Source organism: Aphelocoma coerulescens, chromosome 2 (assembly GCF_041296385.1).
Source record: "Aphelocoma coerulescens isolate FSJ_1873_10779 chromosome 2, UR_Acoe_1.0, whole genome shotgun sequence".
NCBI lineage: Eukaryota > Metazoa > Chordata > Aves > Passeriformes > Corvidae > Aphelocoma > Aphelocoma coerulescens.
The window spans coordinates 92,893,126-92,918,035 of record NC_091015.1 but is presented as its reverse complement, the minus strand read 5'-3'; the positions used below and the strand labels follow the sequence as shown (position 1 = coordinate 92,918,035).

The following is a 24,910-nucleotide window of genomic DNA, read 5'->3' as shown; positions in this document are numbered from 1 at the left end:
GCAGATGGATCCAGTCCACCTTTCTTTTGTCCACTCCCCAGAGTTCACTATGATGCTTTGCAAGCCAGTTCACTCCTCTCAGCAACAGAAAACTGTTCTCATTTGGGAGTGAATCAGGTCACCTTCAACAGAGGAAGACCCAGCACACAGCTAGAACTAGGACTGCCCTGCTAGTGGCAGCAAGCACACAGATAATCTTGTTAGGAAGCATCTTGAGACAAGCTGGAAAAGGAAAAGAAAAATCTACTGCCACATAATTACTATACACTTCCTAGAACTGAACACCTACAACACCTTCCAACCTCAGGATGTTTGTGTAAAGACAAATATTGACTGACACAATATTTTTACAAGTCTGCCATTTCAATTTCCCTCTGTTCTGGAGCACAGGCCAGAGATCATAATCTTCCACATTAGTCAAAGTGTTCTAGGGTTAAAATTCAGCACATCTGATTGAAGTTGACAGAGAGTTAATAAACAGATACTATCCTGCAGTTCTCTAGTAAACACACAGAAAATTACTGCCATGTACAGTGCTTTCTGTTTGGAGTACTAGAAACAACTTTTAAGTAGAAATGAGAACAAAAAAAAACTATTGGCATTCTTCACAGAAACTTTGCACCATTTATTAGTCACGTATTTTGACATTTTGTATTGAATATGTGTGTTAACGGATGGGAGAACAAATGTTATTTACCTCCTTTACACACCACTGTTACAGTGCACTACTAATAAGAAGCACATCAGTTCCACTCTGGAGAGGTTACAGAGGGGAAAAAAAGCAACGTCAGGCTCAGGCCAAGCATCTCAGGCACATAAGTAACTTGTCTAGCCATCTCCATGGTCCTGGCCACATTCCAGTCCTTGCACTATAAGCTGATCCCTCATCATATGCTGGTGAAAACAAAAATGTCCAGAGTGATCTTGAGTGGTATCTATCATGCTGAATTTTTTTTCCCTGTCAGTACAACACTATTACTCGACAGGGTGGAATGAAGTGTCTTCCAGCCATATTCTGGCTCCTTTGGAAAAGCTGTCATTCATCAGGTGCATGGCCCAGCTCTTGGAGCAAATACAGCCTGTCCAAATTAACTGAGATCTTTTGTTCTTACAAACCAGCCCATCCTAGACTCCAAGCTCCAGCTGGTTCACCTATCAAAAAGTGAAAGAGTGCAAGCTTACTACTGCTTCAGAAAATAAGAGGTATAACCATTAAACGACACATTTTATCCCTGAAGGTTTCCAGATAGTTTTAGCTGAATTATCCTGGATCATAAACACAGTATGTTTGGAGAACAGCTGCACATTGTATTTCAGCTAAGGTCTATACTTTCTCCACTTAGCTCTCTCTTTAGGCCAAAGTCAAATGCTATGAGACAAATATATCCATTATAAATCACATCTTTCAACAGCAACAGTTGGCCAGCTCGCTGACATGTGGATGTTGCAGAGCACACTCCCTCAGGCGATAACCAGTGAAGTCAGCCCATAGATCCAGCTGCACCAAGGATGAAAACAAGAAAGGACTGACAATGGGAGGCAGGGGCTTTCCTGCATTAGCAGCGACTCTCTTTTGAGACACCCAAAGACAGAAAGAAGCTGCTTGGGGAAAAAGGAAGAAAAGAAGGGGGATATGAAGCTATGTAGAGGGACCAAAACGCTTCAGTTGAGGCAGGATCTCTTAAAAAAAAAAAAAAAAAAAAAAAAAAAAAAAGCCATGAGCAGAGAACTACATATCCCCACAACATGGGTTCATTTGACCTGAAAATCAGATTCTTCTGGCTGGTTAAAGAGACCACTGCAGCCATGTAAGGCTCAGGAAGGAAAGCACAAGAGAGGGAGGGAACAATAATAATCAAAATCTGCTAGTCCATTAGACCTGACATAAAAGGAATGGAAAAAGGAGGAAAAAAACTTCAACAAGAAACCAGAAATTAAACAGAAAAGAAATGCAAAGGTTGACCTGTGAAAAAACAACTTAAGGACATTGCATTACTGAATGAAAAAAAAAGGCTAAAAGTCAGATTATCAAGTGCAATAAATTAAGGATTAGCTGGAACAGAAGGGAAGGAAGGACTATGAGGAGATAGGACAGCAAGGCTTCAGGAGGCCAGATCAGGACTGAACAGCACAGTGGTCTAGTGGAAGATGCTCCTGTCCACAGCAGTGGGATTGGACTAGATGGTCTTTAAAGGTTCCTTCTAACTCCACCAGTTATGACTCTAAAATGATTTCCAGCCTCCACCTCTGCTTCCCCTTAGCAAACAGCCCTAAAATTCAAGAGCAGCAAATTAGTTCCTTTAATATCCTTCAATAACTCATGTAAGGAAGGCCTGAATGACAGATTTCATGACTGATAGTGATCCATATCACACACTTTTCACACAAACACACACAATGCCTTTGTCCTGATGCAGACAGCAGACATGCTGGATTTAAAAGGAAGAAAAAAAAAGATGCAATAAAGGTGGGATTTATACACTTTATTGCAGAGAAGAGAGACACAGAAGTGAGGAAAAACAACAGTTTCACAAGTATAAGAGTCACCTGTAACACCAGAAAACTGGCCTCTTGTAAACTTCTCCTTTGATCCTAAATCTCACAGAAAGCCTAAATATATTATTTAGTTCAATGACGTGACTAGAAAACATCAGAGTATCAGAACCAAAATAAGATAGGGATGTCAATAGACAGCGTTAGAAAAAAAAATATTGAAAACAATGTAGTCAAGAGGGTTTTGTGGCTTTTTTTAATCTCATCTAGATTAGAAGGATTAAAAAAAAAAATTTAGTCAGGACAACACAAAAATTACCTGGCACCAGGAAAACATTCCTCTGGCACAGAATATATGTTTATTCTGCAGATACTCCAAAAAACCTCCTTCAAACATTCTCTGAAGTTATGTATGATTTTCCATCCTGATAATTTAGGTTCCTGTTAGTGTTTTTTAAAACGATCCTTATTTACCTACACTTTCTTTTCACGTTTTCCTTTGTTTTCATTTAGCACACATGATCATCATTTGCATTTTTTTTTCTGATTATATCACATGCATTTTCTGTCACAATCAGAAACAATCTGTATTGTCCTTTACTCTTTCAGTGCTTAAAATTTTGTACAACATACCACCAACCACCACTGATAATCATAATAACAATATCATCATCTAAGGAAATTTCTACATTTTTAAGCTTCTTGTAAAGTTTAGAGAAGAGACTAAAGGCTGCATAAATGTAAGCTACATGTCTTGAACAGGAATTCAGATTGATTTTTCATCCAAATCTGACAGCAACTGGGTACTTTGTAAAGTAAATACAAATTTGAAATGCCATAGACAGAGCAAATCCAGGTCACAGCAGCAAGGTCCTCTGAAATCCAGCATCAAACCTGGCAAACAGTATGCCAGAGGTTTACATGTGAGGACAAACCCTCGGCAGACAGACAGGAAGGAGCATCCCTCCTGGAACTGCCAGTTTCTGGTGAAGTCTTCCAAATCAAACTGAGGTGGTAGCTGTGCAATTATTAAAAAGGGTAGATGAAGAACTGTAATAGAGCCCTGTGTCTGGGAAATTTTGTCCTCTGACTCAGTGGCAGAAAAAATTAAATGTACTTCCCTGTGGCTTCCTCTTCCCCATCCATAAGATGCATTCCATTATCTCCAATAAAAAAGACATACTAAATTCTGCAAGAGATGGCAACACTCATTACAATTAGGCTACAAAACAAAATAGTATCGAATTCTGAAAGATATGATTAATAACTCCTTCACCTACAAGAACTTTTAAAGAAGGTTGAAATCAAAAAATTTTAAACTTAAGTCATGAAACAGCTGCAAAGCCAAGATCACTGCAGACTTGGTCTTGGGACTGATACAGACATAGGTTTGAAACAATCACAAGGACAAGTGAGAGAAGAACAATAGTGAAGAACAAGGTAATCTTCAATGTCCTTGTCCTCTAATCCAGCCCCAGATGAAGCCAAAGAACCAAAATCTATAGCTTATCTTTTTCCTTGACGTGGAGAACAGGCAGAAGTTATATGTATAACTATCATGATTAACATCAGATTTTCCAACTAAGCAAAACAAACTGCTAAATCTGCAACTCCCCTGAGTTCTTATGCACACTGTGAGGAACCAAAGACAAGCAAGAGGCTGATCCTGCACACACATCAGCTCTATTCCTCCAACCACACAACAAAAGAGAAACTAAAAAAAGGTAACAAATTAAAAGAATGACTACATAGCAATCTCTCATCTCAAGTAGTTTTTCTTAAAATAAGTAACAACAACAACACACCTTTCAGAATCCTAAGTTAAAGGTGTTAAAATTGAAGCAACACACACACACAAAAATCCTTTTAAATAATGAAACTCATGGTCAACACCATCTTTGATAGACAAGAAACTGTTGTGGAATCAAAAGACACAGTCCAGGCACTGCTATCACACCTGCCAACCCACCCACGTGCTGAAGCAGCCATAGGTCTTGACAGTGCCCCCGGAGCTGGAGAGAGGGGCTGTAAATCACAGCCTTGCACATTTAAAAAAAGAAACTGTTATCAGGTTTTGGAGAAAGTGTTAAAAAAATGCATTTTAATGGATGTCCAGGCAAAGCCCTTCAAAAAAAATTACTACAAATATTGAAATATAGATCTGGCACTAAAAAGGAACAGGTCACGCTTTAATCTTACAACTGGGATCATATTTCCTTGCTACAGAGAACATTGCCAATTAATGAACGATTTTCAGTCCTAGCTAACAGATGTGTAGAAATTACCAGAGCTATCTAGATGAACCTTGAGAAAAGAAAAAAGTAGTTTCTCTCTTCTCTGGTTGTAAAAGCATAGCTAGCCTTACTAAGAGACAAAGCAGCAGCCAAGGGTTCTGATTATCCAGGGAACATAAAACCTGCTTGACAGCAAGCAGATGTGATTAATGCCTGCACCCTCGTGACTTCATCATGCCTTCTTTCAAAAGGATCGGCCTCCAGTTTCTAATAAAGATCATTTTCAAGTTTTTGAAACCAGCATAAAATTAGTGTTGCTGATAAAAATGAATTCTGTTTGTATTATCAAGAATACCATGACTGCCCCTTAGAGAGGGGCAGTAAAAAAAGTAAGCAAAATGTGACTTCAGCTTCTTCTGCTATTCCAGTTGAAAGGTCAAAGGAATTAGGTGACCTGCCACCAACTCAGTTCCTGCACCTAGTGGTCCTTTCTGATAAATACAGAAAGAGTGCAGCCAATCCGCAGACTCAAAATTTTCATGTAGAGCAGAAAAACCTGTTTGAATGGTGGCCCTTGCAGAGCTCAAGCTAACCACAGGTACTTCAAATTGCTGCTTCCACTCCCTGTTTTCTCAGCCACTACTGGTCTGTCACTTGATGCTTGGACTTGGTTGTGTTTACATGCACAGGCTCATCAGCCAGTGCTGGAAGCTGCTTGAGTTTTGCAGTTTCACTCACCAGACTGTTCTTGATGCTCTGTCCTTTTCCAACATCTCATGTTCAGTCCTGCACTTTTATTACACACTTATTTATAGCTGGAGAGGCTGGAGCAGGAAGAGGCCATCTACATGTAGGTTCTCACTTAAGTAACACTGAGGGTTACAGAGGAGAGAACAACGGAGTTGAGGTTTCCAGCCAAAGTTTGGGGGCAGTACTACCCCTTCACTCCACTGTAATTGACAAGTCATATACATAACTTCCCACAGGCACCTCCCTTGTTTTCTGGGTGCCTAGCTTGCAAGTGGAATATGAATTAAACTGTCACAACACAGATAAAAAATCCCTGGGTTAGATTTTCCAATTTTAAAGTTAGCTACAAATTTTCTAAATTGTAAATTCTTTACTTTGGTTTTCTTCCATGCCATTTTTTAAGTGCTGCAGTAACAGAGCAACTGAACACAAAAAATAGCCAAAACCATTAACTGTTGTTGTTCAAAGTTCCAAACAGCAAATTTGGGCGTGTAGGTAGAGCAGAAAAAGTGAAGAGCCTTAAAGTTTCTAAGAAGAATCTCAATCAATTGCTTGCCAAAGAAAAAAAAAAGGCATATGTGATAAAGCATACAGCTATGTCATCTATTGCAGAAAAGGTCATACCTCCTGAGCTCCAAGCTGCCCAAACAAACCCAGGGGAAAAAATAAGATTTGTAGACGCAGCAGAATCGTGTTAACTTAAGTCTGACACTTCATTGAACTGAAAAGTTGCACTGCCTTCAGATGGGAGCTGGCTCCCTGCCAGCCAGCTTGAACCACAAACAGAACAAGCTTCCTTCTGCCTTTAGGTGTTGTGTGGGCACATTCAGAGCATGATAACGAGAGGCATGACAGCACACCAAGGAAGAAGTAGTACCTCTGTGCTTCTGATCACACAAAACTGTTTTGTTTTGTTTTTGAATACGAAGATGCATTCAATGCAGCCGAGCCAAACAACATGGAAACGGTAGTTCTGGGAGGGTCCTTAACTAGCCATCATCTTCAGTGTTGTAGGAGTGGGAATGAGGAAATCAGATACTTTCCCACAGAGTCATCTTTTTCTAATTTTTCTGACCAGTTCAGATTAATCTGCAAGAGGGATGAATTATACTAACAGAATTAGCTCCAGTTGACTTTATAGTCAAGTCAGAGTAGAACAGAGATGATCACAAACCCCTCTCCGTATTCAGTATCACTTCTTCCTTGGTCAGAGGAAGCCATTGGTGGATATTTAATGAGACATCCTCCTGTTCAAAAGGCCAAATACCCTATCCCTCAAAGGACTCTGACTACAAAACACACCAATTCATCCAGAAGTTACTTGCATAAGGATTACAATGAATGAACCCACAGTAATTATTCAAGGAGCAGAAACTCCCAGAAAGACAGGGCAGGAGGCACTGCAAATGTCTTCTGCATTTGAACAAATTGCGCTACCTCAGGTAAGTTGTATTGTATTTAAATAATAAATAAATCAACACACACAGCAGTGTGGGGTTTAAAATATCCTAAGCTTAATCTACGTAATAGCAAAACAACCTGAAATATATTTCGCAGCTCAAGTATCAGCAATTTAGAGGTAAGCAACAGAGTTCCAGATTTCAGAACTAACAGCATGGAACAAAAGATCAATGCCAACTAGTAAAGAAATTAACATATGTGGTACAGCTCTATCAATGTAGTGCTAATTGCTAAAACTACAGTATTATAATAAAGAACACAGATGGTATTTGATATAAAAATAGATAAATAAGAGCATCATAGATGACTTGTTGCAAAAAAAAAAGTCTACATTAGCTTATAATTTGTTTAGCAACAAATTGTGTTCTGCACTTTGCAAACAAAGAACTTATACTCAAAATGTAACTTAGTAAGTACACAAACCAATACCAGGATTACATTTGTTAAAAAACAATCTTCATCTCACAGATTTCACAGGTCTGTTCCTGGAAGCTGGGGAATACTTCCATACATACTAAAAGAGATGACAGCCAAGGCTTGAAGCTGAGCAATACCCTTTCTAGCCCACTCAGAAACAAAGAACAGCACCCGTCAAAGCTTTTGGTGGGGGGGAAGAGTTCTCTCCATATCTTTGTTTGTATACAGCTAAATATAAAGAGCAGACAATAACCCATTGGCCAGGGCAGAAGAGACTTTTTCAACTCACTGCTTTATCTATTTTTATCCTAAAGTCTTTAAGCTGAGAAATAATTATTGCATATTCTTAGAAAAAAAACCTAAAAATGCCTGAACATGTTGTTTTTATTCTGGAAGCCTATCTTCCACAATCCAAAGTATCCCAAGGCCAAAAATCTGTTTTCTATAAGGATACTAATCAGGCTGTAATTATCCTTGCAAGTATAAAAAAAGATCAGTTTTTTTAATTTCTACCTTAAGATATGGGAAAGTAGTTAGCTTAGATGCCAATTTCTTCTATTCATTTCTTTTACTAGTCTCATTCACAGTTTCTAACGCAAACCAGGTGGTAACAGCCCAGTTCTGAAAAGCACAAAATAGCTAGGTGTGTCATTTCCACCACCTGCTCTTTAGCAAAGGAGAAATATTAATCTCTTTTTCCATTTTTATATATCTTGTTCTGCAGCTCACACACCATTTACATGACTGAAAACAAAAAGTGCTTAAAAGTGTTGCCAGAAAGAAACTTCTGTGCCAGGAAACTCTCACTGACATCTCCATGCACAAGCCCAAGAGCCAGGACTCTAGCTCCCACTGGAAAAGGGCTCCTAGCTCCTTTACTACACAACCCACAGTGGTTGCAACACCGAGCTGATCTGCCCAACACTCTGCATCACAAGAGCAGAACACTCTGCACTGCTGGCTCACGATGCAGGCAGGCCAGACTACCCTGGACGCTTATCCACGCTGTGAGAAGGACCTCCCCACACTTACCATAACATGAAAAGTGTTACATTTTCTGTACCAGAGTATTTGGCTTCCAGAACAATTTGACTGTTCCCTGCTGAATAATAAGAGAGGAGAGGAGAGGCAGAAGCAGAGGCAGAGGCAAAAGAAAATGGACACCATTATTATTAGGAGTTGGACTTGAGGGTCTGTGGGTCCCTTCCAACTCGGGATACTCTGCAATTCTATGATTACTGAATAGCTTCCAGTCAAAACTGGTATCAGTAAGTATGAACACTGGAGACAACCCTAGTGCTGTATTGTATTATATTAATACACCTAAGAAAGTTGTACTCTTTTTTTTATGTGGCATAATTGACCCACAGCACAATATGTCTGTCCAATTTATTTATTAGTATCCCATTGGAGTTTTGATTAGCAGTTGCTCTTTTTCCTTTAGTGGACAAAAAGATCCATGTTTTTCATATAAAGCTAATGATGTTATCTTTGTATGACATGTGAACTCAGACCATCCAAAACTCCTTTCATAATTCCTTAATTTATTGACCAAACATACACTTTACTTTTGGTACTGAGTATTAAATACTGTTATTTGTACTCAAAATTCACATCTGGGAATGGAAAGCATAAAACAGTCAGCAGTGATTTAGGAACATATACACTCTTCAGAGCTATATTGTAAATGTATCTTACACACTTGATCTTATTTTATTAAAAGACAACTCTTACTAACTCAGTATTCTGAAAAAGCCCTAACTAGTACCTTACTCCTCAATCAGTCCTTTACAAGAACTGCTTCCAGAAAAAAATGTTTTTTCCAGGCCTTTGCTTTACCAGAAGCTACTTTTAAAAATATCACTAGAGTGTGGAATTCAGCAGGGATACATAAAAGCTGTTGAAGTCTGGCCATTTCCATGCCATGGTGCAAGACTGCAAACAGCTTTTGCTGCCACACCGAAGCCAGACAACAAGCAAAGACAAAGGGTTCAGGACACTAAAAGCATGTTCTCACAAAATACAAAACCTCCATCTATATGTAGTTCAGACTGATTAGTAAAGGTATGAGTTTGGATTTTCTTTTTAAATATCCAGGCTTGTTTTCGCTCACACTACTTTTCCCCATGCTCTTAGAGTTCTGTTTTCAGCTAGACAATTCTCTACAAAAACAGGAGAATAAAATTTTGCTATGAACGCTTGGTGTCAACAAAGGTAGATGCAGAAGAAACTTAGTCAAGAGCACAACATATGATTGTACTTTTTGATTACCAATTTAGAAGACGGGGTAAAAACCCAAATTAACTTTACTGCAAGCATGAGAGAGGGTGGGACTCCAGATGAGAAAGCAGATATAAATAAAGGACGCTGACACTTCCAAAGATTAGTTACAGCCTCACTTCCAAACCATTGGAATAATGTAGGCATCTAGGAAGTGAGATGTACATGCTTGTTTGTTTTTATTACCTCTTTTAAAGGCTGCTTGGCTTTGTTTAGCTTCAATTACTGTGATCTCTAAAACACACAAGCTCCAAATCAGAGCACCTGTAGATCCGTGTAGAGCACATTTCACTCAGTGCAGTCTCCCATTTCTGCAACGACCCCGATGGTTTCCTGCAGCCAGGCCACAAGGCCTCGCTTGTATGGAGACGCGGCAGGAGATACAGCCAGAGCACACTGTGCAGCCTGCAGGATGCACTGGGGCTGGCGCAGGGAGACCTCCCCACCCCCTGAGAGCACAGCTGCTCAGAAGCTGCAGTGAGAAATTTCACTGGAAAAGCTCAGAGCTGACACAAACCAGTAACTCACAAGTGAACACGGTATCTACAGCCAGTGCCTACCAGCGCCCGCCCGGATCCACTCTCAGCTCGTTATGGTTCCTGGATATCACCACTTGCCCTCTGCCTACAGAAAACACTGGTGATCGGAGCCCAGCTTTGTATCAATAAATCCATCAGCAGAATTGAGCACTGGCATTGACAGTTGCAGCAGAGAAGACAAAGACCAGTTAAGCAACCAAGTTTCAGTTACTAACAATGAAAACAAAACAAAACAAAAAAAACCTGTGAATTTTAGGGATAAATTCTCAACAAACTATTGCAGCTGAATAATCCAACACTACCCACAGGCACTAGGGGACATGGGAGGGGAGGAAAAAAAAACCCAGAGAACAAATAAGATTTCTTAATTTCCTTTACTTTATAAAAGAAAAGGATTTTAAAACTTAAATATGATTTATATGCTGTCCTCATGATGTTCTACAGGACGCTCATGCTAAAGACAGGTTTAATCTACAGCCACATTCTTTTAATAGCAGCTGCAGTTTATGTTCCAGGACAAGTGCCAGTAGCTAATGATCCTCCTGTTATCGATTCTGCTTTGACAGGATGAAAACTCATTTTCCTGGTCCTGACACACAAAGCCCCTCTCCTGCATATTATAAATATACATATAAAATAATTTGGGTAGTAGAAAGCATTTAACAAGATCAGGACCATCTGTATGACTGGACATAAGGCCAAACAAAATCCCCTTTTGGCAAAGAAGTTTTGTGACCAATCCTTGCCACTTCACTGCTACTGTAGCTGCTTAAATTCCTCTGGCTACAGAAATCCTGCTGGGAAGGATTTGTACATGGGACAGTTTTGTCTTACTATGGATTTGCTTTTAATAATCAAGTAATTTTATGAATCTAAAGAGAAGGAAACAGGTAGTGCAACACATGTGCAGATAAAACATATGAGTTGAGTGGGCAAAAAAAAGGGCACACCATGATCCCTCTACCAGCCATTCTTTTACCACCATTTTCTTAACAACAATAGGAACTACCAGATCAGATGACATACCAGAATACATTCAGGAAGTTCAAAACTCATATATTCTGCTCAGAATCACCCCCTGGGTGCTCAGTCCAAGACACTGGTGATGAGCACATTTAAACCACAGGCCACAGAAGTTAAACAGATTAGAAGCTCACAGAAAAAGTAACTTGATAGGAAGAATTTTTAGGGACACAAGACCCCTTAAGCAGCAACTTAGAGGATGCCTAAGTAGCTGGACAAGTTATTTGAGACAGCATGAAAAATCTGAGAGTGAAGTGGGAACTCTGAATGCATCTAACATTTCCCACTCCCAGGAGCAATGCTGGAATAGGCAAACATGCTAAGTCTTCTAAAATCATAGTTAGCTTTGTCAAAGAGGTACTTAACAGAAATTCCAGGTGTCCTATTCTCCCACTGTACCTCAACTTTTTGTTATACTCTGGAGTAGCAGATACTTACCTAGGAGTCCCATTCTGCATAGCTGTTAGAGAACACACACAGTTCATCTCACTTTCCTTTTCATTATTAATTGTTAGACTTCTAACTCAAGGCTATCTTTATCTTACCCAAGTACCAATCTGATTAACTGATGCAAACCTTTCACCTCTCAATTACACAGTAAATTTTCACTGCTTCATGAAACTGATTAATCCTGTCATATCCTCACCCATAGATAACTTAAAATGCGTATTCAGTACAGAACCAATTATCTTTGACCGATAACGGAGGCATTCTTCCTTCTTCGTCTTTCCTTTGGGTCATCCTTTTTTTTTTCCTTTTTCTACCTATCAAGTCCTCCTAGGTGAGCTCTTTTCACTGCAAGAACAGTGAAAAGTGAATTGTGAAACAGCATCATCAATCTCATCCTTTTAAGATGTTAGTCTTGGATTAATACTCTACAGGATATGTAGGACAAGTACTCGAAGTCCTCAAGATTAAAAAGCTGAGATACTTTATAAAACATGCTAGAAGAGGCTAAATGAAAAAAAATATGGTTTGAACATGGGTGGTTGCTTGGACAATCTGTTCCAGTCCCAAGCAACCTTCACTCAGTTATTCTGTGATGGTCACAACAGCTATGCAGCACCCACCTGGGACAGGTGTGGTGAGGAAGCACAGTGACACTGTGTAGAGAGGAAACACAATCCATGCCCAGCACTCTTTCCCTGAGTAATTAAATGCTTGTCTAAAAGACCACTTTAGAAGTAGCAGACTGCCTGCAGAAACGATTTTTGTTCTCTGTTCTGTTAAGCTGGTTTCCAAAAGGACTTGAATCATCAGCTTTGAATAAATAATGCACACTCTGCAGTGTCTAGGGGTAAGTGGCTACATTTATTTTAAACACAGTTAAAACAAAAACATCCATGAGTTACTAGGCAAGCAAGATACATTTTCTTTCACTACTGGATATCAAATGTCAGAAAGATCCTATGGAATAAAAACAACAAAAACAAATTAAAACCAAAAAAATCTTCTAATGCCATTGAGAGCATAAAGACCTCAAGGTAAACTCAGATGATACTGTAACATATAAGAGTTAAAGCATGAACATTTTTCGTTAGCCCTTTTTCCAAAAGGCCACTCATGCAAAAACAAATTCTCCTTTTTATTCCCTTTTCTTTCTTGCTTTGTAAAATGTGTCTCTGTTTGGGGAAGTGGAAACTTTCAAACGCACAGATGTTTGTGATTGCACGCTAGCAGCCTGCTGGGAACCATTAATGGTGTAGAGAGTAAAGTTATTCAATCATCTATAAGTCACTTTTCAAAAGTGCTGCCCTCAGTCGAGGGGGTGATTAATGGCATCCAGCAATGACACAGATTACCCCCGCCCATGAAAGCTCTTTGATTTTAATGCAGTTAAGCTACTGAAGTAAACAAACCAATTTGGTTGCTCAACGAGCTCTTTGTCTTGTTAAAATTATTTGACTAGACTAGTGGTAAAAGAATATTACATATGTCCCCAAACTCAATTTGGCATTCTGTAATCATAGCAGCAATTACATTTGCAAAAAAAAGTTTAAAAAATTAACAGTGGCAGAAAATGGTCAACCTTTAATTAGGGACTTTTCATTAGGGATTTTCGTGTGCAATGAAATTAATATTTTCTAATCACCACGGTACAGCAAGCAAGCTTCTGTATGTTTCATAGAGGCCAACAGCAACTACAGTCACCAGGCAAAAGTTTCAACAAGTAGTTGCAAATTTGCTGTTCAAAAGCAGACAGCCCTCTACTCCTCCCAAGCAGGCTTCCCGCAAATTGCAGGTCCTTCATCCCTTGGGAACACCTGCTGCAGTTTGGTGCCTGGCCGCACTTGGCACTTCGTGTCAGGGCAAGTTTTCCTTCCCTCCCTTGTACAATCAAAATGATGAGTATGTGAATGCAGCAAGCTGAATTATCAAGGCTGAGGCATTTTGTTTCTTTATTTAAATGTCAGGTGCCCCATAATGATTGGGATTCACTGTTCTGGCAGTAAATTTGAGTTCACAACACCAGTGAGTGTTTGGCTACCTTTGTGATCCGCACACATTCAGTGACAGAAACAACTACCTCAGAAACCACAGGGAGAACCCAGGCACTCCGGAAAAGCTGAGGGCAAACCTCTGCCAGAGGACTACTGGAGGGAGTACCCACTGTGGGCATGGCCTGATAACCACTTGAACTCTTTTTGAAGTGATGCAACAGGACGGTGCCTCAGAGCTATTTCTGGAGCTGACACCACCCGCTCTCCATGAAGTCCCACACTGCTCCTGGCCATTGACAGGCGTGAAGCTGGCTGTAGCAATGGCAGTGACACAGCTTCCTGTGCCACACCACAGCCTCAGGTGCCATTTACAGCCTGTCTCAAGCACCTTCCCTGTGCACCCACAGCCTTAACACTTCTACTGCTTAGCAGAAGTGCTACCTCCTGTACTCTCTTATTCACAGAGTAGCAGCATTAAACAATTAAAGACCTCATCTAAAATGGAGCCGACAGCATTGCCATCCTTGGTTTTAGAAAATGTCCCCGGACACGTACTTCACAATACATCAAAGATTGCTTTCAAACCTTCAAACAGTTATCAGAGTCTCATTTTTCATCACATTCCTCCCAACAAATTGATACCAGCCTTCCGCATCTTATGTCTGAGAACAACGTATCCATTTCCTACACATCCTGATCAGCCTCTTCACTCTGAATTCACTCCAAACCCATCTCCTAACGCCCTGCTACTTCCTGACTGCTCCTCTCAACCTTTCTTTTATCCTTCTCACACAATTTTTAGCATCTAATCTACACACAGCCACAGCACTGCAACCTGATAGAAACTTGGTAAAACCTGCTTAAATTCAACAAAATGCAGTAGATGGCAGGGAGAACTATTTTCCTTTGGCAGTATGACACAATGAGCATTCAAAAAGTATAATAATAAAGACAGATTCCAGATCAGGACAAATAATACAGTTAACCTACATAGATCTGATGAGCATTTTAAGCTCACAGTGTCTCATGGAATAGGATGTCTATGTAGAAGATGTTACTGTCTGCTAAATTTATGGAGGAGGGACAATCTGTGAGACGAAAAGCACACAAAGGTGACAAAAAGAAACAAAGCTCAGCAAACAGGTGTAGTATTTTGTTTTCTTAAAGGAGGGAAGGGAGGGGGAAAAGAAAGTTCCAGCCATGTCACCCTCAGAACAGATACAATCCATATCAAGAAGCCCAAAGGCCTTCTCCAACTGATATTATTATACAGCATTAGAAAGCAGATTTTTTTGTCACCACTCCCAATTTTCACATGTACTCCAAAACACGGGAGAATTTAGCATACCCAGACTGTCAAAGTCAGCATTTCACAATAGTAAGCATACAAGTTACTTTTTACCTTATTTCTAACATTCTAATACATCAATTTACTAACTCCTTTGTTGTATTTAATATGCAGAGAACCTTGCAAGGTTCTAAATAAAAATAATCACACATTTCTAGCAAGATGTATCTGTGTGTAGCTTTGGTTCCAAATACAAAGTGAAACATAAGAGAAATATGTTGACTTGCTAATGTATTACAAAAAGAGTTTACATTTTTACACTGTGCTTCCTTTTTAGCTTTTCAGCTTTGTGTCCTACTTTCTGGTCTATTAAAAGATTTCTTTGCTTTTTAATTTAAATTATCTTCTCTTTACCCTTTCTTCATTTCTTAGTTGACAGGATACTATTGCTCGTCATGGAGAATGCTCTTCGATAAATAGAACTACCTTAAAGCTGCATTTAATTATTCTTGCTCACTTCCTCACCCCAGAGCTGTTGCAATGCTATCTATCCTACTCTTTCAAAGGAGCTTCATACATAAATCAAATTTAAAGAATTAAAACCGGAGCATTAATTGTTACTATAAAACTGACCTGAGCTATGCAAGGAAGCTACAGATACTGAAATACAGAAATCTGAAGTCAGTGTTAATGGATTTCTGTGTCACTTCCACTACAACTTTCTTATGTGACCTCTGAAAAACATCTCTTAGTTTAATGCAAAGGACAAAGCAGAAAAGGCACACAGGGGTTTTTTTGTTGAGATTTCTTTGTTAAAGCTGTTCTTACCGCTTGCAGATGCAGCTTCTTATAGCTTCATCTTGAATGAAGTTTTCTCAGATAAAAATCTTCTCCAGTCTGTAACCTGTCCACAAAAGTTGAGAAATTTCATTGTTTTCAATTATGTTTTGTAGAAAGTGGGCAAGGGCAATCTGACAGCATCGAGATAACAGAAGAGTGTTTAGAAGTCAATAAATGTTGTTAATGATTTCTATGTCTGATAGCTAAAATTGCAATTTTAGCTTCCTAACAGAGTCAAGAGGCTGCAAAGAATTCAGTAAGGCACCAGATAAAAAGCCCCCTACTACTCAGTCAATAACCACTCTGAAATTATAGAAGCAGAAAGACATGCCATTTTCTGAAGACAGTCCAGGTGTTAATCACACAAGGAAATAGCCTAAAGCATAACTTGCTCTTCTCTCCCTCATCCTTTTTCTTTTTCAAATAAAAGCTTGTTTTTTCTCCCAGTAGTGTTTACATATAGCAAAGGCAGTGAGTTCTTACAACATCTCACATTTCAAATGTCATTCAAGCTGTTTGTCAATCTGTCCTAAAATGTCATATCATAAAGAACTAGTCACATTTTCTACTTCTCATGCAAGTCTCCAGTTGTCACCTAAACAAGATGGAGAATCTTTTTCCCCACATCTAAAGCAACTTTGTCTAAAATTACTGTTAAAACTAACAACAATATGGGAATAATTTATTTCGTGAAGCTTAAATCCTTTTCATAAAAAGAGATGAACCATCTAAGCCACAGATGTGGTTGTTCAGAGAGATGAATCAAGAATGCTTTGCCTGCACAGGGTGAATTTACTGAGAAGCACAGAAGCTGAGGGGGAAGCAGAGTCCATGAATAAGCTCAGCCTTCAATAGTTTTCAGTAGCTCCCATCTATGCCAGCACAACTGCTGTAGTTGAAATAAGCATTAAAATGGTCATTTTCAGGGAAGGGGTGGAAGGTGTTGTTACCTTTTTTTTTCTCCTATATCTTAGAACATAATCAGAATTTTATAAAAAGAAAGACTGGAGAAGCCAAAACTGTTCTGAATTCTTCAATCTTAAGTCTTTTTTTCAACTGTTTATGTTGCTGTCCAGGTTAACATTAGAACACCATGGGATTTTTTTCTTTATCAGGGTATTAGTACCTCATTAGTGGTCAATTTTTTAAATAAATTCACTGAACTTGGATATAATTGACCTATTTACCCATATAGCACCTTCTGCCGAAGGAGTCTGACCTCCTTTACAAAAGGTTTTGCAAGCAGCATGTACAAATTAATTTCTCCCTAGACAGGAGAGAGGCATTATAGGCCTGTATTTGTTTGAATCTGTTATTTATATGCCTTTATATTAGACATCATGCTAAGAAAATAACTACAACTTCACCAGATCTCATGACAAAGCATTCAGCTTTCCCAAAATTCATCCTGCACTGCCTACCTTCTTAGAAGGTTCTTTTTGGTGCTCCCATTTACACACACACATCAATTTCACTTGGAAAGTAAACCAGATCTGCAGAACTCATTTCTGCTTCAATCTAATGCACTAAGTTTCATTGGGGCTGCTGCCTTTGTAACATTGATGCCATGATGATTTCTTCCCTTTCCTTTTATACCCCTGTTATACCTTTTTACAGCTTCTGTATTCTCAGTGCTTTTTCCCTACATTCTTGGACTTGTTTGTCAAGCTGAGAGACTAAACATTTTAGAAGCTTCGTAGTTAGGGATCAGTGTGCCCCAGACCCCAAGGTCCTCTCCAGAACACATTCTGTAAACTAAGATAGAACCATCCAGGGGAAGGTTCCTTGGGGAAGGGGGCTCATTCAAGCTTCTCATTGGGGAATTTTTGATAGATATGTTAATTAGTAAGACCTATAATGTTATACCAGATCTTTTGGGGGTGTGCATTGCAGTGTGCATTTCAGTGCATTTCACCTGGACGTGGTGCACCTAAGGATCCTTAAAAAAAATACCAAGGTAAAATCCCTTTTTCCCTTCTAACTGTGTTTGACTCTTGATTTTAAGACCAGGAAAAGGCATCAACATCATTCACTTTCATGGCTGTAACATCTGCACCTCCAAGATGTAAATAAGAAATTGAGATCAGTGTGGCACCACAGCATACTACAGGCCCATGAATGCCCGGTTTATTTTGCTGGGCAAAAGCATACTTTTCTTCCTGAAACTTTTCTTTTTTTTTTACTTACTGTTCCTACAAAAGCAAAGACTTATAATGAAAAAAGCAAACTTGCTTAGGCCACTGTGTTTAGGTTTACTGGGAACTTCCATAAATACATGATGCATTTGCAATCACTTAAAATTACCTTTACTAAACATTTTATGGGAGGGAGGGGGGTTGCCCTCAAAGCACAAGTACTGCTCAATCTTATCACTGTTTTGAAGCCTGCCAATAATCTACTATGGCAAATAAACAGAATAAGCCTCTGCTATGAATCTTCAGAAAAATTACACTTGTGTCTTACCCACTGTATTGGTTGTGTCCCCTTCAGTACACATGAATGGCTTTCTCTTTACTGCAGTCATGAATGCTACACCTAAAAATCCAGCCTCTTCATCCCTGCATTACCTAAACTCTTACAAGTGAAAGTAATGAAAACATCAGACATCATGTAAATTAAGAATGAAGAATTTATTTTATCACTCAAGAACCTGCTGGAATACTCACAACTATTCAACACAGCAAAGAATTGCTGTAAAAAAAAAAAAAAAAAAAACCTGTGACCAAAACAATAATGATCTACAGATGAATCTGGAAACATCAAACAGCAGTCTCTCACCTTACTTAAAGATCGTGTTTAAAATTCAGAAGTCTATTTACGACCTCCAAAATATTAAACAATATATTCTGACTTAAAAAATTATGGTCATATATAGTTAAGAAATAAATAATAAAGGAAACATTCTTTCTCTTTAGGTGTTCATCCTCTAGGAGAATATTTACATACACACAGTTCTGTCGTCTCTCTCCCACACCCTGCCCACACACATACAGACATCTATAGAGAGAGTGAGAAACATATGCTCGTTACCCTATCTGAAAACAAACACAATAACTAACACCTGTACTCAGTAATTATGTCATAAGAAAATCCTATCTTATTTCTACAGGTCATTCCAGTGGGTTTTAAAGAAACCTGCTGCCAGCAGTCATTAAAAAGCCTGTGTCCCACTATCCTTCCAGAAACAGGAAGAAAGAGAGCAGAATAATGGAAACAAAGTCAGTACAGACCTTCCCCATACGACACTCATCAGAACCTACTGTAATTTGCATAACTATTCAAGTAATTAACCAAACCATAATACCCGAGCTCTGTTTCTCCTCAAGCTTTACATTCCCCTAATACAAGGATAGAACTTTTCTTCAAGCTTGTTTGGCCAAACTCTACTGGAACGCTACAAGCAAAATAGAGTAATGTGAAATAAATCACACTCCAACCTGCCAACAGGCTGCATGTTTATATATATTATCAGAAAGAAGTCAGGATCTACTAATACTCCCAGCTGAAGTCAGCTGGAATTGTGCCACTGACTTCCATTCACACAGAACCATGCTAAACATCTCTGGCTAAGGCTTTGTTTTAATTCCTATGAAACACGTCACATATTTTGATGCCACATAAAGAACAACAGTAATGACAGTAAGTTAGCCTTGCATAAAACCATTAAATGTTTAAAATAAGTATGTTGAGACCTGCTTGAATAACAGAAGGTGCTCAATACAATTTAGTGCTTGTGACCACCTGCAGTACTATATCCAGGATACAATGTTAATTTTAGATTTCTGGCTAAAAGCCCACTGTAGGATATGCTATTTTTACTGAGTTCTGACATGTCTGTCCAATGGCACATCTCCATTTCTGAAGTGGTACTGAAAGGCTATTAAAGCTTCCAGTTACCACTTGGCTCAAAACTGCAAACTGTGAGTACTTTCACCAAACTGTTCTTCATATTCTGATTGACTTTACACAATACAACTTACAAATAAAACCAAAATAAATACCTTAAAGCAGTATAACTAAAAAAAATAGAATCAAAAATGTAACAAAGAACCCATGCCGATACATGTATTACTGTATTTCACATAATAACATGGATTTTGGGGGCCACCATTCATCAAGTTTCAATTTAGACCTGTAAGCCACCAAGTACATTGAACAATCCAGATTTACATATGATTTTTTTTTTTTTTTTTTTTTTTTTAAGATATGAATACAAAGGTTTTTCCCAAGGTGGTATTTTAATAGGGTCAGCAAGTTTGGAATGAGCTTTAGCAGTTTAAGATTTCTACCTTTCTACTCACATGTGCTTCTTCCCTTTCCTGCCATTTTTCAACAGGTAGACTGAGACTGTTCTCAGAGATGTCTTCCATTATGACATATTTAATACATATTTAATAATAGAGACTTAAATATGAGCATGGTATTTGGCATGCATCCTGAAGCAAACCGTAAGACACATCTTCGGCCATTCTCCAGTGAGGAAAACGCAGTAGTCAGGGAGAAATGTCAGCCAGAAACAGTTACATGAAGCATGAAACCCCCTGAGAAGGAAAAAGACTTTATTTATTAAATTAAATGCAAATTTTTCATTCTAATACTTCTGATCTGTTTTTGTGGATTTTATCAGGTATGCTTAATTAAACCCACTCATCAACACCAACTTTGTTCAAAAGAGCAATTAATGAATAGGGCACAGAAGCAGCTTAGCCCTGGAGGAGTCTCTGACATTTATTTGTTCATAGTGAAGACTGTTCATTAATTGCTCCCCTCATTCTAAGCCTCTAAATGATATTTTTGACACAATACTACAAGTCATTGTGACTTATTTCCCAAGCTAGCAACATCTGCACTACGTTAAGTTAATAAAACTACCTTTGAAAGGTTTTCGAGAAGATATTAAAGACACAGGGGAGAAAAGGAAAGTCTGGATGTGCTGACAGTGGAATAAAGAAATTGTATTGAATTTTTTACTATATTATTTCACAGTACACTTTGTAGTACAGATAATTTAAGAAAATATTTTGTGTTCCATATTCACCATAATAAATGGAACTCAGGAAGAAGTCCACCATGATTTTCCAACCTATTTCAACTGTGTTCCCACACCAAGCTAAGCTGTAATGTTTCATAGGTCTTCTGATGATCATAAGTTCTCCGACAAATGGAAAGATTGGCTTTTTGACTGCTTTGGTAAAAAAACATTACTTTTTTTAATTTTTTCAGAAATAAAAGGTGAAGAGTAAAGAGTCTGGCTCTGGGTTATGAAGTAACCACACTAAACCACACAAAGATCTCTGTCCAAGATATACAACAAAGTTGTTATCATTTCACACTGAGTGAATGCTTTAATTTATGCGACAGCTTTGCCGACCTCTTCTGGGTTCCAGAAACCAGGGTGCATTTTTTAAGTTTGAAAAATTAATTTGTTTATTTCCATAACACATCTATAGGACCATATCATCCCTATTAGACTTCCACTGCAAAGCAGATAATAATTCACAAAAGAAACACAAAACAAATAAAAAACAAGGTACATGGAAGTTCATACCTGGAGAGCAGCTGAAAGCCCTGTAGATCCACAGACCTTCAACATGCAAATGAGAGCAGTGTCCACTCTCAGAGCTGGTGACATTACTTCAATTAGCCTGACCCAGTTTTCCAACTTGGAATTCAGTTTCTGTAGATCCTATTATATAGCAACTCCTCCTGCCTGGCAATTATTTACATTAACACAGCCATCAAGTTTCACGCAGTTACATGTGTGAGAAACTCTGTGTTAAGCATTCATTAGCTAATTGTATACCTCTAAGTACTTAAGCAGTGCAGCAGCAGTGGATATGGTTAGCTGGAACACAGGTTTTTGATCTAGTCCTAAAGGAGTCTGATGCTGCAGCAGTCAGGGTGAGACTAAGAGGGTAACACTGTGCCCCCCAGCAGGGTGCCAGGTGTGTAGTGCTGGAGGGAAGGGAGAAAGGCTTTCACAATTTTGCAGTTGCCCATCTACTAGCTCCCACCACATTGTTCTCCTATGGTACATGGGCTCTGATTTCCTCTGAAGCCTTCCACTCCCACTCATCCAAAACATCCTATCTCATCTCTTATTTCTACCAGCTGTTTCTCCCCTCTTGGCCACCACCTACATCATTATCTTTGCTCCTTGAATGATGCATTTAAATAAAAGGCAAAAAAACCCCACCCACCTACACAACAGCAGCTGCCCTTCTCTGTCCTGAGCTTCAGGACACAAAGCAGCAGGAAAAAAACTGACAGCTCTGACTCCTGCTAGCCCAAGCCCCGCTGCTTGCTCAGAGTTCAGTGACAGCAATACACTCAACCTGGGTGACAAGAATGCAGGAAAGGTGACCTGCATGTCTCAGATGTGAAAGCAATAACAGGGCGTTTGGCAACCTCCTGATGGCAACCTTCGGCTTGCTCACAGACAATTTCACCTACTGGGACACATCTTGGCTGACTCACTGCAGAGTGAAAGCAGAGAAGAGTAATTCCACCTAGTTACAAAATTCACAGCAGATTCTTATCGTTGATGGATTAGGCAGAGAGGGATCAGCTAACTACACCAGCACTGCTAGAGAATCATTTGCTCATTAATACATTTACACACATTTAACCCAGAAGCAGAATGCAGGAGTACCCCAGCCTGCCTTACACCTTTAGGCATTGTCCTGCACAGGACAGATCTAGCAGAACTGAGCCAAATTACTAAACAGTAAAGCAAGGGATATCCCGATTTGGCTTTGCCTTCAAATGTACACACAGCAAAAATGAGCTCAACAGAGCATAAGAGCTCAATTTATTAGCATTGCTAATCTGAAATGTAGATAAACTGTGCAGAACTTTTATTTCCAATTTTTTTTTAACATGAAGCAGAGCTAAATGTCAACCCTCAATATTCCACACCTCTTCATTAACATTAAGCAACCTAACCTTTAATTAAGAGCCCTACAAAAGTAACATATTACGGCACTTTATCTGAAATAACATATTAGGACCTATTGATGCCACTTTCAGAACTACACTGTAGTTTGAGGCAGCAGAATCTGAAGACTTTAGAAATTAAAACACAACAACTGCACTTAAATCTTCCAGAACACAGAGACTTAATCACAGCCTGTAGTAAGAGTGCATGGCAAGATATACCATCAAATCAGAGACAAACTATGAAAAAACATTTGCACTTAAAAGTGTTCACACCAGCTTTCAGAAAAGTATATTAAAACCTCAAGTGTCTGTGTACATTCGTGTAGTCCAATTAGCCTGTCCATGTTTCTGGTTCATCTAAATTAACATAACTTCATAATTTACGAAAATTCTTCTGATTCAATTGTATTTTCTGAATCCATTTAAATCACTTAATCAGATCTGCCTTTAAAAGATCCCACTAGTTATGAAAGATTCATTCAAAGGACATCTCTTTTATTCACTTTTTTTCACTCTCCAACAAAGCTTCACTCTCAGCTGCAGTCCAGCTCGCCAGAATAAGAAGTTAAGAAGTCTATGAATTTTAGATATTACACATAATCAATATTTGATACCAATATTTCTTTGTTCTTCAAAGAGACGAGCTCTTCAGAGCTCAAAATAAAACTATCAACTATCAGAACACTGTCCTGATCTCTGTTTCAATTCACTTTGTCTTTGGAACAGCCCTGTGCACTAGCCACTGGACTGAAGCCAGTAAGCTCTTCCCAGCAGAAAGGCCTCTCTGTCCTTCCACTATTACTTTGTGAGATACTACAGCAGCAATTTGACTAAACAAATGAAGAGATTATTATCTATTATCTAGCCAGTGCTTGACAAACTGGAACAGACTGTTAAAATGTGGTGAATGCATGCATGTGGGGGGGGGGGGGGGGGGAAGCTTACCCCCAAACAAGCACCCCTACATATCTCTGTAAGAACTGTAAGGTGAGGTTAATTTTGACCATTAATAGAGTAAGCCAGGAAGTTTATAAATTCTGTTTGCAAAGAGTTCTTTAGGAAATTACAAGTGTCACAGATACATTTTACTATTAACATGACTCTTTTAAATTATATATAAGTTTTACTGTCAGGAGGGAACATTACTATGAACCAGTTATCTTGCTAGAATAATTTTGGCCACTGAGCTCCACCCAACAATTACTACACAGAAATTATTGCTCAAATTAGTTCTGTCTAGCACAACCTTCACTTAATTCAGAAACATTTATCACACATTGCTAAAGTATCTATCAACACTGTAGTTTTACTATAGAGATGTGTTATACTTCATTTTCCTTTGATGGTTCAGAACCTTGAGCAAACTGAACATGTCACCTGGAGGTTACAGGCAGCTTCCAGCCAAAAGAAATGCCAGAGGAAGGCAATTAGCTTGTGTCTCCAGCCTACTTTTATGCCACACTCATAAGACACCGAAATCATTAAAGCATGGAATGACTAGGGTTGGAAGGGAGTTTAAAGATCATAGAATCATTAAGGTTGGAAAAGACCTCCAAGGTCATGGAGTCCAACCTTTGACCAAACACCGCCTTGTCTACTAAACCATAGCACTAAGTGCCACATCCAGTGGTATCTTGAACACTTCCAGAAACCGTGGCTCCACCACTTGCCTGAACAGCCCACTCTGATGCTTACCACCCTTTCGGTGAAGAAATTCTTCCTGATGTCTGACCTGAACTTGCCCTGACACATCTTGAGGCCATTTCCTCTTGTCCTGTTGCTAGTTGCCTGGGACAAAAGGCCGACCTCCACATTGCTACAACCTCCTTTCAGGTAGATCATCTAGTCCCAAACCCCCTACCATGGTCAGAGAACCATCCACTAGACCAGGTTACTGAGAGCCCCATCCAGACTGGTCTTGAACACCTCCAGGAACTGGGAGTCCACAACCCCTCTGAGCAATCTGTTCCAGCGCCTCACCATCCTCACTCACAGCAGAGAATTTCTTCTTCATATCTAATCTAAGCCTGCCCTCTGTTATCTTAAGGCCATTACCCCTTGTCCTGTCATTACATGCCCTTGTGAAGAGTCCCTCTTCAGATTTCTTGTAGGTTCCCTTTAGGCACTGTGAGGTGCCACAAGGTCTCCCCAGAGCCTTCTCTTCTCCAGGCTGAACAGCTCCAACTCTTAATCAGTCCTCACAGG

The 24,910-nt window shown here is 39.2% G+C and overlaps 1 protein-coding gene across 12 annotated transcripts in view; it reads right to left on the bottom strand.

Annotated features, from left to right (window-relative positions):
• Positions 1 to 24,910, bottom strand: part of SEMA5A (semaphorin 5A) — a 318,019-nt gene that overhangs the window by 283,151 nt on the left and 9,958 nt on the right. For 4 of the 12 annotated variants that reach the window (XM_069004052.1, XM_069004053.1, XM_069004055.1 and 1 more), the window contains exon 2: positions 15,755 to 15,830. The exons of 3 other annotated variants lie outside the window; for them this stretch is intronic. The gene's annotated coding sequence lies outside the window, so the exon portion shown is untranslated. Of the gene's footprint in view, positions 1 to 15,754; positions 15,831 to 18,229; positions 18,341 to 20,055; positions 20,308 to 21,314; positions 21,877 to 24,910 lie in introns of those variants that run through there. 5 more of the 12 variants (XM_069004048.1, XM_069004063.1, XM_069004049.1 and 2 more) reach the window with 4 other exon arrangements.